Consider the following 12,634-nt stretch of genomic DNA (forward strand, 5'->3'; position numbering starts at 1 on the left):
AAATACACTGCCCAACAAAGTGTGAAACACCCAAAAACACATGGGTGGATATCAACGTAACTTTGAACACACACACACACACACACACACACACACACACACACACACACACACACACACACACACACACACACACACACCATTAGCAGGCATGCAAATAATCAGAGTTCCAAGACCCTATGACAGGTAGAGTGGCCACTAGTATTGTTCATGTTTTATTGTAGGCCAGGTGTGGTATATAATGGGTGTTAACAGCAGCAGATGGTGAGCGATTACTGGGAAGGACGTAGAGATACTAAGTACTCATGCGATTCAGGATTAACGGCAGATGACAGAGGTTGAAGGAGGCCTCATTGAGGACCTCAGTTTTGTTGGCTGGTCAAATTGTGCATTATCTGATGTTGGAAAAACAGGAAAATGAAGGCAGGCATATGTGCTGTCTAGGTTTCAGGCGACTGTGTCTGACCACCACACAGAAGGATCATCAGATTGTGCACTAAGCACACTGAACCCCTTCACACCCACACCTGCTACCCAAAGGCAATTAGTAGACACACTACAACATTCAGTATGGTGCGCCATTGGTCAGAGACTAGCAGCAGTCAGACTAGAGATTTGCTGTCATATGTGAAGGCTGCCATAAACACCACATCACAAATGGGTATGTTTGGAGTTCTGCAATGACTAGGAAACATGGACTGCTGATGAATGGTATCATATTGTGTTCACTGATGAATCACAGTTCTGCACTACCCTGGATGACCATTGTCGGTGAGTGTGGTGTTGAAGTGGGAGTAGTACCATTAGTACCATTTATCCAGTGTTTTGGAGAAGCAATGAGGTTTTGCTTCTGGTGTCAGTATGGGAAACCATCAAGTATAATTTCAGATCTTGGCTGATAGTGATTGAGTAAACTCTCACAGCAAAGTGGTGAACCGTAAACATCCTGGATTTCATGTATTTCATCTCATGCAATACATGCTCCCATTTTTCAACAGAACAGTGCTAATCCGCACATGGCACATGTCTCTATGAATTGTCTATTTGATGCTGAGGCACTCCTGTGGTCAGTTATACTCCCAGATCTGTTCATGATAGAATGTAAAGACCATCTCAGATTTCAGTTCCATCTCAGTGCCAATATCCAGGATATCAAGAACTAGTTAGAACAGCTATGGGCTAGTTCACTTTGGGAGAGGATACAATGCTATATGATACTGTTCCCAAACGAATCATAGCATGCATCCAGGGCAGAGGGTGTGCAACGTCATACTGATAAGCAGACTCATAATGCCAAGTCCTTACTAAATTTGCCTCAGTTTCTCAATTACAGCAGTAACATCATACAATCTCTCAACTCTTGAAGTATCATTTTGTATCCTCCTCTGCTAATGGATGCATAACATTTTTGTCAGGCAGTGTATATAACATTCACATAACTGTTTTCCTCATAACCTTACCTTATTTACTAAAAAAAAATCAAAATCATCCCAATGATGCTTTAATGTGTGGTGAGCTTAACGCTGATTCCTATTGACATTCGTAGTCATGTGAATCAAAAAGTTTGGGCCTGTGTGGAGTCATGATCATGAGTCATTTACTGAGCAGCTGTTCAAGGTTGCCCAGCCTAAAATTGGCCACTCACTATGAGTCGGACGCTATCTGTAGTGACCCCTATGGGGTACAGTATTATCTCTCAGCTTTATCCACTCAAAGGGAAAAGGTGCCTCTTCTGCCAGCTCCATCATTCCAAAAGACTCTTCTCTACCCTTGCTGCCATTAAAGCTTTACCGATACTCTGGCAAGGGGCCCTTACATGGTTGTGTCAATTGGAGGCAGTTGAACAACGGTTTTTTTAGTGAGATGTTATTCCTCTGACTCCTTCTTCCCTATTATTCATGAAATGGCGCCCATGTTTGATTCATTCCTTATTCTTCAGTTTACCATTTCACATTCAGATCCTGTACTACCCTCACCGGATATTATCAAATTATTTACAAGTATAAACAAACTTTCGCCAAAACTTACAGCCCATTTTTGCAATATACAGCATGATTAAGAAAGGCAGACACAATTTGAGCTGACTGTATCTTATGCACTATACTTGATTTCTGTCAAGTCTATTTGAACAATGAGGATGTAAAGTTTTGAATACTACCACTAGAGCAGCAGAAAGTGGTATAACGGAAGTAGGGTTCCTTATGATTATGAAGGTAGGGCATAGAGTGTTACTGTGAACAGTTCAGCGATAGGATTGTTCTTATTAGAGTTGACAGCAAACCAAAACTGACAACAATAATCCAAGTATACATGCCAAAGTTGCAAACTGAAGATGAAGAGATAGAGAAAGTCTGTGAGGATACTGAAAGGATAATACTGTACATAAAGGGAAATGAAAATCTAATAGTCATGGGGGACTGGGATGCATTTATAGGGGAAGAAGTAGAAGAAAGGGTTACGGGAGAATATGGATCTGGGACAAGGAATGAGAGAGGAGAAAGACTAATTGAGTTCTGTAATAAATTTCAGCTGGTAATAGCAAATACTCTGTTGAAGAATCACAAGAGCAGAAGGTATACTTGGAAAAAGGCTGGGTGGTATGGGAAGATTTCAGTTAGATTTCATCAAGGTCAGGTAGAGATTCCAAAATCAGATACTGGATTGTAAGGTGGTCCCAGAAGCAGATACAGACTAAGGTCACAATATAGGAGTGATGAAGAGTAGGCTGGAGTTTTAAGCAATCAGTCAGGAAGAATCAATATGCAAAGAAGTGGGATACGGAAGTATTAGGGAATAAGGAGGTACGCTTGAAGTTTTCTAAGGCTATAAATACAGCAATAAGGAATAGCTCAATAGGCAGTACAGTTGAAGAGGAATGAACATCTCTAAAAAGAACCATCACACAAGGGGGAAAGAAAAATATAGCTACAAAAAAGGTAACTGCGAAGAAACCATTGGTAACACAAGAAATACTTTTACATCTACATCTACGCCTGGTGGTTCATTGATCATCTGCCCGGCACTTTATTGTGAATAGCAGAGTAATCACGCAGATGTAGAAGAAATACTTCAGTTGATTGATGAAAGGAGGAAGTACAAAAATGTTCTGGGAAACTCAGAAATACAAGTCGCTGAGGAAAGAAATACACTACTGATCATTAAAATTGCTACACCAAGAAGAAATGCAGATGATAAACGGGTATTCATTGGACAAATATATTATACTAGAACTGACATGTGATTACATTTTCATGAAGTTTGGGTGCATAGATCCTGAGAAATCAGTACCCATATAACAACCACCTCTGGCCGTAATAACGGCCTTGATACACCTGGGCATTGAGTCAATCAGAGCTTGGATGGCATGTACAGGTACAGCTGCCCATGGAGCTTCAACACAATATCACAGTTCATCAAGAGTAGTGACTGGCGCATTGTGACGAGCCAGTTGCTCGGCCACCATTGACCAGACGTTTTCAGTTGGTGAGAGATCTGGAGAATGTGCCGACCAGGGCAGCAGTCGAACATTTTCTGTATCCAGAAAGGCCCGTACAGGACCTGCAACATGCGTGCTTCAGATAGTCAGGGAAGCAACCAGTTTTGAAGGATTCATTTATGATTTTTGTTAGTGGAGCTTTGATACCGTTTATGCATTTTTTCAGCGCACACATTGGGATTTCATCTAAACCTTTATCAAAGTCGGAAACTTGATGGTACACATTTCTCCTCCTTACACTAGGAATCGCAATAGCGTTTCACCAGCCAACGCCGGTCAACTGCTGTTTGTGTATGACAAATCGGTTGGAAACTTTCCTTATGTCAGCATGTTGTATGTGACGCAACTGGCGCCAACCTTGTGTGAATGCTCTGCAAAGCTAATCATTTGCATACCACAGCATCTTCTTCCTGTCGGTTAAATTTCGCGTCTGTAGCACGTCATCTTCGTGGTGTAGCAATTTTAATGGTCAGTAGTGTAAATAGGAAGCACAGGGAAGCTAGGATGAAACAGCTAGATGCAAAATGTGAAGAAATCGAAAAAGAAATGATTATCGGAAGGAACGACTCACTATGTGGGAAAGTTAAAACAACCTTCGGTGGCATTAAAAGCAACGGTGGTAACATTAAGAGTGGAACAATTCTTCTGTTAAATGCAGGGGAGAGAGCGGATAGGTGGAAATAATACATCGAAAGCTTCTATGACGGGGAAGATTTGTCTGATGTGAAACAAGAAGAAGCAGGAGTCGATTTAGGAGAGAGAGGAGATCTGGTCTTAGTATCGGAATTTAAAAGAGCTTTGGAGGACTATCAAATAGGCAGAAGGGACAGATAACATTCCAACAGAATTTCTAAAATCATTGTGAGAACTGGCAACAAAACGTCTGTTCACGTTGGTGTGTAGAATGTATGAGTTAGGCGACATACCTTCTGACTTTCGGAAAAATATCATCCACACAATTCCGAAGTCTGAAAGAGCCGTCAAATGCGAGAATTATCGCACACTGCTATCCTGAGTGGAAGTGAACAATAATTATATGCTAAATGGGATGAACAGCAGAAATGAGAACAGCGAAAAACTTAACATCAGGATGGATGGTCACGAGGTAGATGAAATTAAGGAATTCTGCTACCTAGGCAGTAAAATAACCAATGACGGACGGAACGAGGAGGACATGAAAAGCAGGCTAGCAACGGCTAAAAGGGCATTACCCCTTCCCATTGATTTGAATGACCTAAGAAAACGTATCACAGCCGCAGTGAACTCAGTGATGCAACACATCTGTCATGGAGAGCGGGATGAATTCAACTACCATCTAGATGTTATCTTTACAGCTGGAAGAGGGCATGCTGAAGGTGTAAACTTCCATGTATGTATGTTCAAATGTAATTTACAGAACTAACATGAAACATATATTGCAGGAAATATAGGCAATAGAAACTGTGTTCATCTTCTTTAATCGCCCTGTGAATACAGTCACTGCTACTTCTCACATCAGCTAGCTTTCAGAGGACACTTCTGACGTCTGATACTATATTAACATAGTCTTTTTCTGATTTTAAATGAAGATTGTTACACTCTGCAATTAGCGGAACTGAATTTTCCTCTCCCTGCTGGAGGGATTCTCTGTCCTAAAAACCTATATGTGCACACGACGCATACTGTGCTATCCTAGCAACTGCTTCCTGCACGTAATGTACACCTGGCGTGTCAAGGGGGCCAGAGGGTCCTGCAGGTCTCTTCACTCGAGAGCAGCAGTAGATAACTACACAGCCAAGGTCATCACAGAATCATCTGAGCTTCTGGTTTAAGTCCTCCACTTGCCTGCAAACCACAGGACCGCAACTTGTTCAGGAAAAGATGCTGCAAAATGCTAGCTCATCTTTCATCCTGGGTGCAAGGCTGATTGTCTTCACTAATTTAACCAGCCGTGTGTAGGAACCGAGGACAGCCTTTCAATCCAAGTGGCAGACGTGGTGGACCATGGTCTGTATCTCTGAAAAAGGCATTTGGTTACTGGCCTTTCTTTCTGACCCGACTAGTACTTACCTAGAGGTTCCTTCGCTCTCCTAATATTGGAGTTTGCAGTGACGAGCAAACCTACTCAGACCTTCCAGGGACATTGGCCTCAGCCTCTACAGACGACGCCTCCCATTTTGCCTTAACTGTCCTCTCAGCAATGTGCAATATCTCAAATCTGCTTTTGAACTGTAAGATGACAATTGTGCGGCCAATAGCCACTTTAGCCTTCCGCCTAGAGAAGCTAGTCACTACTCATCATCTGAATACTAGTGCTATGCTGTTTCTGGGTGTTGCTCTACCTTCAAGGGTTGGAACCCTATTATTTACAACGGCCCCTAATTCTAACAGAATCAGGCGGATGTGACGCTCTGGTAGCATGAAACTGACTTACTGACTCCGATAACTCCACAGCAATATTTGTGAGTTACGCCAACAATCAGGAAAATGAGAAGCACTGCTCAGCATAGACAATAAATAAATATCTACAGATCACTTATAAGCAACTAATAATGCAACTGAACCAGCCGATCTACACAAGGAAGCACTGCGCTACAGAGTCAGCTCATCCGATACTAGCGCTCGCAAAACACACAATCATAAAAATTAATGAGTAGGCATCGTGCAGTGGTCTGGTCTGATCGAGGAATTACGTTTTTCTGACACAGACAGTTAAGACAGTTAATCACCTCTTCACAGAAGTACGCAATACAACGACTAAGCTAAACACTAGATGCAAGCTAGATACTGCTGCTACAGACGGACTACTACTGCACTGAAAACACTTCCAAAGAATGTACAGCAAGTTCCTAACTTCATGAACACTGTATGAACATTCTCTTCATGATGTTATGTTTGGCAAACGTTCCAGTTGCAGTAAGTCATACTTGAATAACTTGGATTTTGGAAACAATATTTTGGGATTTGGCAGCTTTTGGTAACTTCATCAGACTTTGTGCTATATCTGCACGGTGCTAAAATGGGTTTCGGAACACTTTTTTTGGTGAAATAACATGTTTCACCTCATAAACCGAGAACTCAGCTTTTATAACAAGTGGATTTTATGCGCTTTGGAAACCTGCACACTTACTGTTCAACTACCACTTCAAAACTTGGTAGTTATTGACACGCTATCATTAATTAAAGAAGCGTTGGTTTGGTGTCTAAGGAATGGCATGTCCGCAGTGAGAATTGTCGTTCAAGATGACAAAGATCATGCGAGAGGGAAGCTAATGTGCGAACATGTAGATCCTGCTCTGAAGTGAAGAGCGAAGAGCAGGAATGTACTCCCACCACGTTCAAATTTTGATGGAGAAAATTTTTTGGTACTATGTAACATTTATTTATTTATTAGAAAGTATGATCTCTATCTATTCTTTTTTCTTATGCTTCTTTGGGAGGATGAGTGTGTAATAGGTAGGAGGGGGAGGAGGTTCATTTATAAATCTCCCTCCAGCTTTCTTCCCGTAATATTTCACTTAACACTGTGATCGAGCCTTTGTTCTTGATTTTCTCCTTTGACTTGGATCTAAGTTTCGAGTCACGTAAACGATTGACATATGGTTTTACAGCAAAATTTCTGCTGATTGTTGGGTCTACAAACAAGCAGTCGAAACCTATTGCACTACACCCTTCAATCCTCATAGGGAATTTTGTCGTGCAAAATAGCCCAAAGCTGGACATCAACAATTCTAGAAGCCCACATTCAATACTAGCTGACAGAAAATCGACATTAAATTCTTCACAAACAATGTTTCTTCAAAGTCTGCATAAACTTAACTAAAGACGTTTCTGGCTGCCAGAATGAGATATTCAGTCTGCAGCGGAGTGTGCACTGATATGAAACTTTCTGGCAGACCAAAACTGTGTGCCGGGCCGAGACTCGAACTCGGGACCTTTGCCTTTCGCGGGCAAGTGCTCTACCAACTAAGCTACACGAGCACGACTCACGCCCCGTCCTCACAGCTTTACTTCTGCCAGTACCTCATCTCCTACCTTCCAAACTTTACAGAAGCTCTCCTGCGAACCTTGCAGAACTAGCACTCCTGTGGGAAAGGATATTGTGAAGATAAGGCTTAGCCACAGCCTGGGGGATGTTTCCAGAATGAGATTTTCACTCTGCTGCTTTATCAAGCGTCAGATACTTCCAACTCGTGACCCGTAAACGCCAGTTATACTAGCCTCTGTGTGCTCTGACTCACTATTGCGGCAGAGCATTCAATGACCTCTTCGATACACGACTCATTAACATTACGGGCATGGGACTAAACTCTATTTTTTGCATATCTAGTCTTTCCCCCTTTCTTCTTGTCAGTTCTGCTGTAGTACAACGTTAACTGTTTCAATTGTAACCATCGAGTGGTTATAATTAAACATTCCCTATGTAATACATTATAAGGCGGAAACTAATTACCGTATGAGTATCAAACTTGGTACCATTTATATCCAAAGTATGGGGTGCATGATTTACATGCGTCACAGCGCCACCGTCCAATTCCAACTATGGCCACAGGTGCCGTGATCAGTCATCGTGATGCATAGTCTCACACACCCGGCCAGTACAGTGCACTTGTTGACGTGTCAACATGAGCTTGGACAAAAGGAGCAGGGCATTATTCGTGAAGCTGTATTATCAAAACAACAGTAATGCTGTAGCTGCACTCCGAGAACATTGTCGGCTGAAAGGATTACGGAAGCGTCTTCTTTCTCCACCTGCTGTGAGGAGCATGATGAAGTTCGAATCAACTGGAGAACTGGGCGTCGCTCCGAGAGGCAACCGACGGCGGTTGCGCCACAGGTATTTGATGCAATCACTGTTGCTATGGCAGACAACGCTGCGCACTATTTCTGATCGCCAGGCAGTGCACGTGCTGTGTTACGATAGTTGAAAATCCCGTGCTCTACTGTACGGAAGGTACTTCGAACCATTCTCAAATGGTATCCGTACGAGATCCACATCATACAGCAGCTTGCACCACAGGACGCACAACAACATGTTGACTTCGCTCTCCACTTTCTGGCATTGATTAAAGTTCATGAGAGCTGGCCCTTATCCATCCTATGGATAGACGAAGCTCATTTTTCTCTGATGGGTGAGGTGAACAGACAGAGTCTCCTCTGGTCACTGTGCATGAAGTTCCTATGTATGGTGAAGGGTCACCGTATGGTGTGGCTTCACGGCTACGTTCGTCACTAGCCCATTCTTTTTTGAATAGATTGGGACTCAGGGATCAAATACTTGCAGTGTGTCTCCAGCATGTCACACCTGAAGAGAGAGAGAGGCGCATTGAAGTCAACAGTTTTCATGCTAGATGGGGCCCCACGGCACATCACTCGTGAAGTTCACCTTCTTCTTCCAAACACTTTGGAAACGGTTGAATTATCAGCCGATTGTTTCCAAATGCTTGGCCGGCACTATCACCTGATCTCACTCCCTGTGATTTCTGGTTGTGGGGCTACCTGAAGGATAGGGTTTACCAGGGGAACATTCACACATGTGCTGATCTGAAGCGTAGCATATCAAAAGATGTAGCCAGCATACCTACGGACATGCTTTGTTCTGGTGTGCAGAACGCAATCCTGCCCTTTCAGACTCTTCGGGACACTGATGGGCGCCACACTGAGCCTCTTTTGTAGCAGTAACGATATCGGTATGTAATGGTATGATGTACCATAGCAGCACATTAAAAGTGTTTCAGCTGAATTGATTCTGCATTATTTCTCTTCCCCCAGGTCCTTGACGTTAATGCCATCAAGCTTGGTTCTCATACGGTGATTAGTTTCCGTGTTATAACGTGTTAAACAGGGGGAATTTAATTATAACCACCCGGTATATTTATTCTTAAGGTCTTTCCTAAAAAAAAAAGCCGAGGGTTAAAAACTAGAAATAACTGGGAAATGATGGGCAAAGCTTTAGTCAGGCTTGACGCTTCCTATATTATCTACAACAAGCAGTCTCTAACCAGGAGCATTCAGCTGCAGATCATGCCCTGTACGATGCCACCAGCTGATGGACGCGGTGTCACACCTAATCAGTTGTTCTAACTGTACATAAAGACATTCCATTGAATGTTTCATCATGGGCTTATCATATTGTTCAAAGAATAACACGATCCTTACACTACTAGTGGCAATCATTCTCAGTAACGTGTCTGACGTTTCCCTCATTTGTAGAATTAAGACTGCGTTTCAGACTATTGCTTGCACACACTACTATTATCATTTCACTGACCAGTCAGAACCTTATGACAACGACCTACTATCGATATAAACCCGTCCAGATGATAGCAGCGTCACCTGGCGAAGAATGACTGCTAGTCAGACACACGCACTGTGCATGTAGTCTTAGTGAGCATGCTGTCCGTATGTGGAACGGGTTTGGCCGAGGGCAGAATGTGATGGCCCGGAGATTCGGCACGAGTATTTCGGAAACTGCACGACTTGTCGTGTTCGAGGAGTGCTATGGTGAGTGTCTTGAAAACATGGAGACACCAAAGTGAAACACGTCCAGACGTCGTGGGGTTGGGTGTCCACCCCACATTACAGATATCGGACGTCTTAGACTGGGCAGACTCTGACAGAACTAACATCAGACTTTAATGATGGGCAGAGTACAAGTGTGTTTGAACGTACATGCACCGAATACTCCTAACGACGGGAATTCGCAGCTGGCGACCCATGCATGCGCCAATGGCAACAGCAAGTCATCGGCAAATACGACTGAAATGGGCACGTGACCACCGGCTCTGAACCATGGCGCAGTGGCAGATCGTTGCAATGGTCTGATTTATCCCGATACCTTCATCATGGCGACGGGAGGGCGCGAATCCGTCGTCTTCCAGAGAAACAGCTCCTTGCTATCTGTCCTGTGCGACGGGGGCAGCTGACGACGGCTCCATTATGCCCTGGATTACATTCACGTGTGCATCCATGGGTCCAGGGGAGCTCGTGCAAGGCACCACGATGGCCAATGAGTATCGTACACTGGTTGCAGACCACGTAGATCGCTTCATGTCAATCATGGTTCCCGACGGCACTGGCATTTTCAACAAGCTAAGGCACCATGCCAAAAGGCTAGGAGTACAATGGAGTGGTCGAGGAACACGATGGCGAGTTCCAATTGATGTGCTGCCCCCCTCCCCCAAACTGGCCAGATCTAAGCCCTATTGAACACATCTGGGATGTAACTGAACGTGGCGTCAGAGCTCATCGCCCATCTCACCCCCCCCCCCCCCCCCCCCTTCCAGGAATTTACGGGACTTAGGATGTAGGTTGCAGTAGGTACTGGGAGTTGAAGGAGCTTGCACAGGATAGATGCATGGAGAGCTGCATCAAACCAGTCTCAGGACTGAAGACCACAACAACAACAGGTTACTTGTGTGTGCAGATGTGGTGCCAACTCCCTCCAATGAGCTACCAAGGCCTCATTGCTTCAATCTGCTGTTATCTGTGCAAAATGTGGACGTACTAGCTATTAGGTAGGTGATTATAATGTTTTGGCTGATCAGTGTATCTAATCACGTTTTCCGAGATCCTTCTCAAAAGAGCCTGAATCATAGGTCACATCTGAGCTCTGCACTTGGCTTAAAACTACTAGTTACCTGGAAACTACTTCTGACAGGTTTTTTGTATCTGAAAGGGTTTCGCTGCAGAGTGAAAATTTATTCCCGTGTTCTGTACGTCTGGTCTCGAACTTCTTGGTGTACTTTCTTTTGTCCACATCCTCCAATGTATTAACGCTACGGTGCTGGATACACAGGAGATGGACAAAAGTATGGAAACACCAGACGTAACACATAACTGTAGCTAATACGGTGTAGGAAAACCGTTGGCATTCAAGACAGATGCCACTCGTCTTGGAATCGATAAATACAGGTTCTGTATGGCTTTCAAAGGTGTCTTATACCTTTATTCCAGAAAAATAGTGGCAAGTTCAGATAACGATGCTGGAGGTGGATACCGATCACGTACCTCTCTCACCAAAGTAGTCCACAGAGGGTCAGTAACAGGGGGATCTGGTGACTGCGGTGGTCAGGATAGATGCAGGAGATCATACTTGTCATACAATGAAGGCTTTCATGACCGGATATTTCAGCTGCCGAGATTTCTTCCAGGTTGTTTGGCCGCGGTCCACGGAACTCTTCTATTCCTGAAGTTTTGTCCAAAGATACGTCGGACATCTTCAGAGGTGCTCCTGGTTGTGCTGAGTCTTGCCGGCAAGACTTTGGACGAAACGTCAGGAATAGAAGAGTGCCATGGACCACGACCCGGAAGAATTCTCGACAGCTGATCATATAGTGTTCACAAAACAAGTGCTGGACAACGAGAGCCATGTGAACAGGAGGGACACAGCATCACCATTTCGAAACAAACTTTGTACCATGGGATGGACCTGATCAGCTGAAATGGGTACATAATCCTTGGCAGCATGCGACCTTACAGAGTAACCTTGATGCCCTTGGAATACCACGATATATTTGCCCAAGTCATCACCTCCCATTCCCTCCCCATGTTTCACTCTTGGGACGTAAACTCGACGAGAACTTGGAAACAGTGTGTGTAACAAGGCTGATCCGACCGAATGATTTCCTTACGCTGCTCCAAAATCTTCGTTTCATGTCTTCGGCGCCATGTTTTCCTGTTGCGGCCATTTTCACCACTGGTGAGTGGTTTCTGGAAATCCAACTCCCCCTTCAATTACCTGCTTATAGAGCTCCCATCGTGTTTTGGTGCTGACAGAGTTTGCGAGAGCGGCATTCAGTTCTGTAGTGACTTTTGCAGCTGCCGTTCCCTTATCTTTCGTCACATGCTCTCAAATGACCGTATTTCACGATCACTCAACACACGCATTCGTTCGTGTTGTGATTTAGCGGATTATGTTTTCCCGCTTTACGTGTACGCAGTATAAATCTTCTGTACAGTGCCTCTTGAAACACCCAACACTTCGGCTACCTCGGTTATGGATGCACCACCATACGAGCACCAACAATTTGCCCCACTTAACTGCGACATACAACACTTAACTACACAGAGCAATGTTCTGACCACGACTGTCACTTACATGTCGCTGAGACATGGCAAACGTATCGTTCATGGTTAAATGTAACAGCGCCACCTGCA

The 12,634-nt window shown here is 44.0% G+C and overlaps 1 protein-coding gene across 1 annotated transcript in view; it reads right to left on the minus strand.

The window, feature by feature from the left end:
- The window catches only part of LOC126355596 (dual oxidase), a 582,817-nt gene that overhangs the window by 17,920 nt on the left and 552,263 nt on the right, over positions 1-12,634 (minus strand). The gene's annotated exons all lie outside the window — the stretch shown is intronic.

This window comes from Schistocerca gregaria, chromosome 3 (assembly GCF_023897955.1).
Source record: "Schistocerca gregaria isolate iqSchGreg1 chromosome 3, iqSchGreg1.2, whole genome shotgun sequence".
In the NCBI taxonomy this organism is placed as follows: domain Eukaryota; kingdom Metazoa; phylum Arthropoda; class Insecta; order Orthoptera; family Acrididae; genus Schistocerca; species Schistocerca gregaria.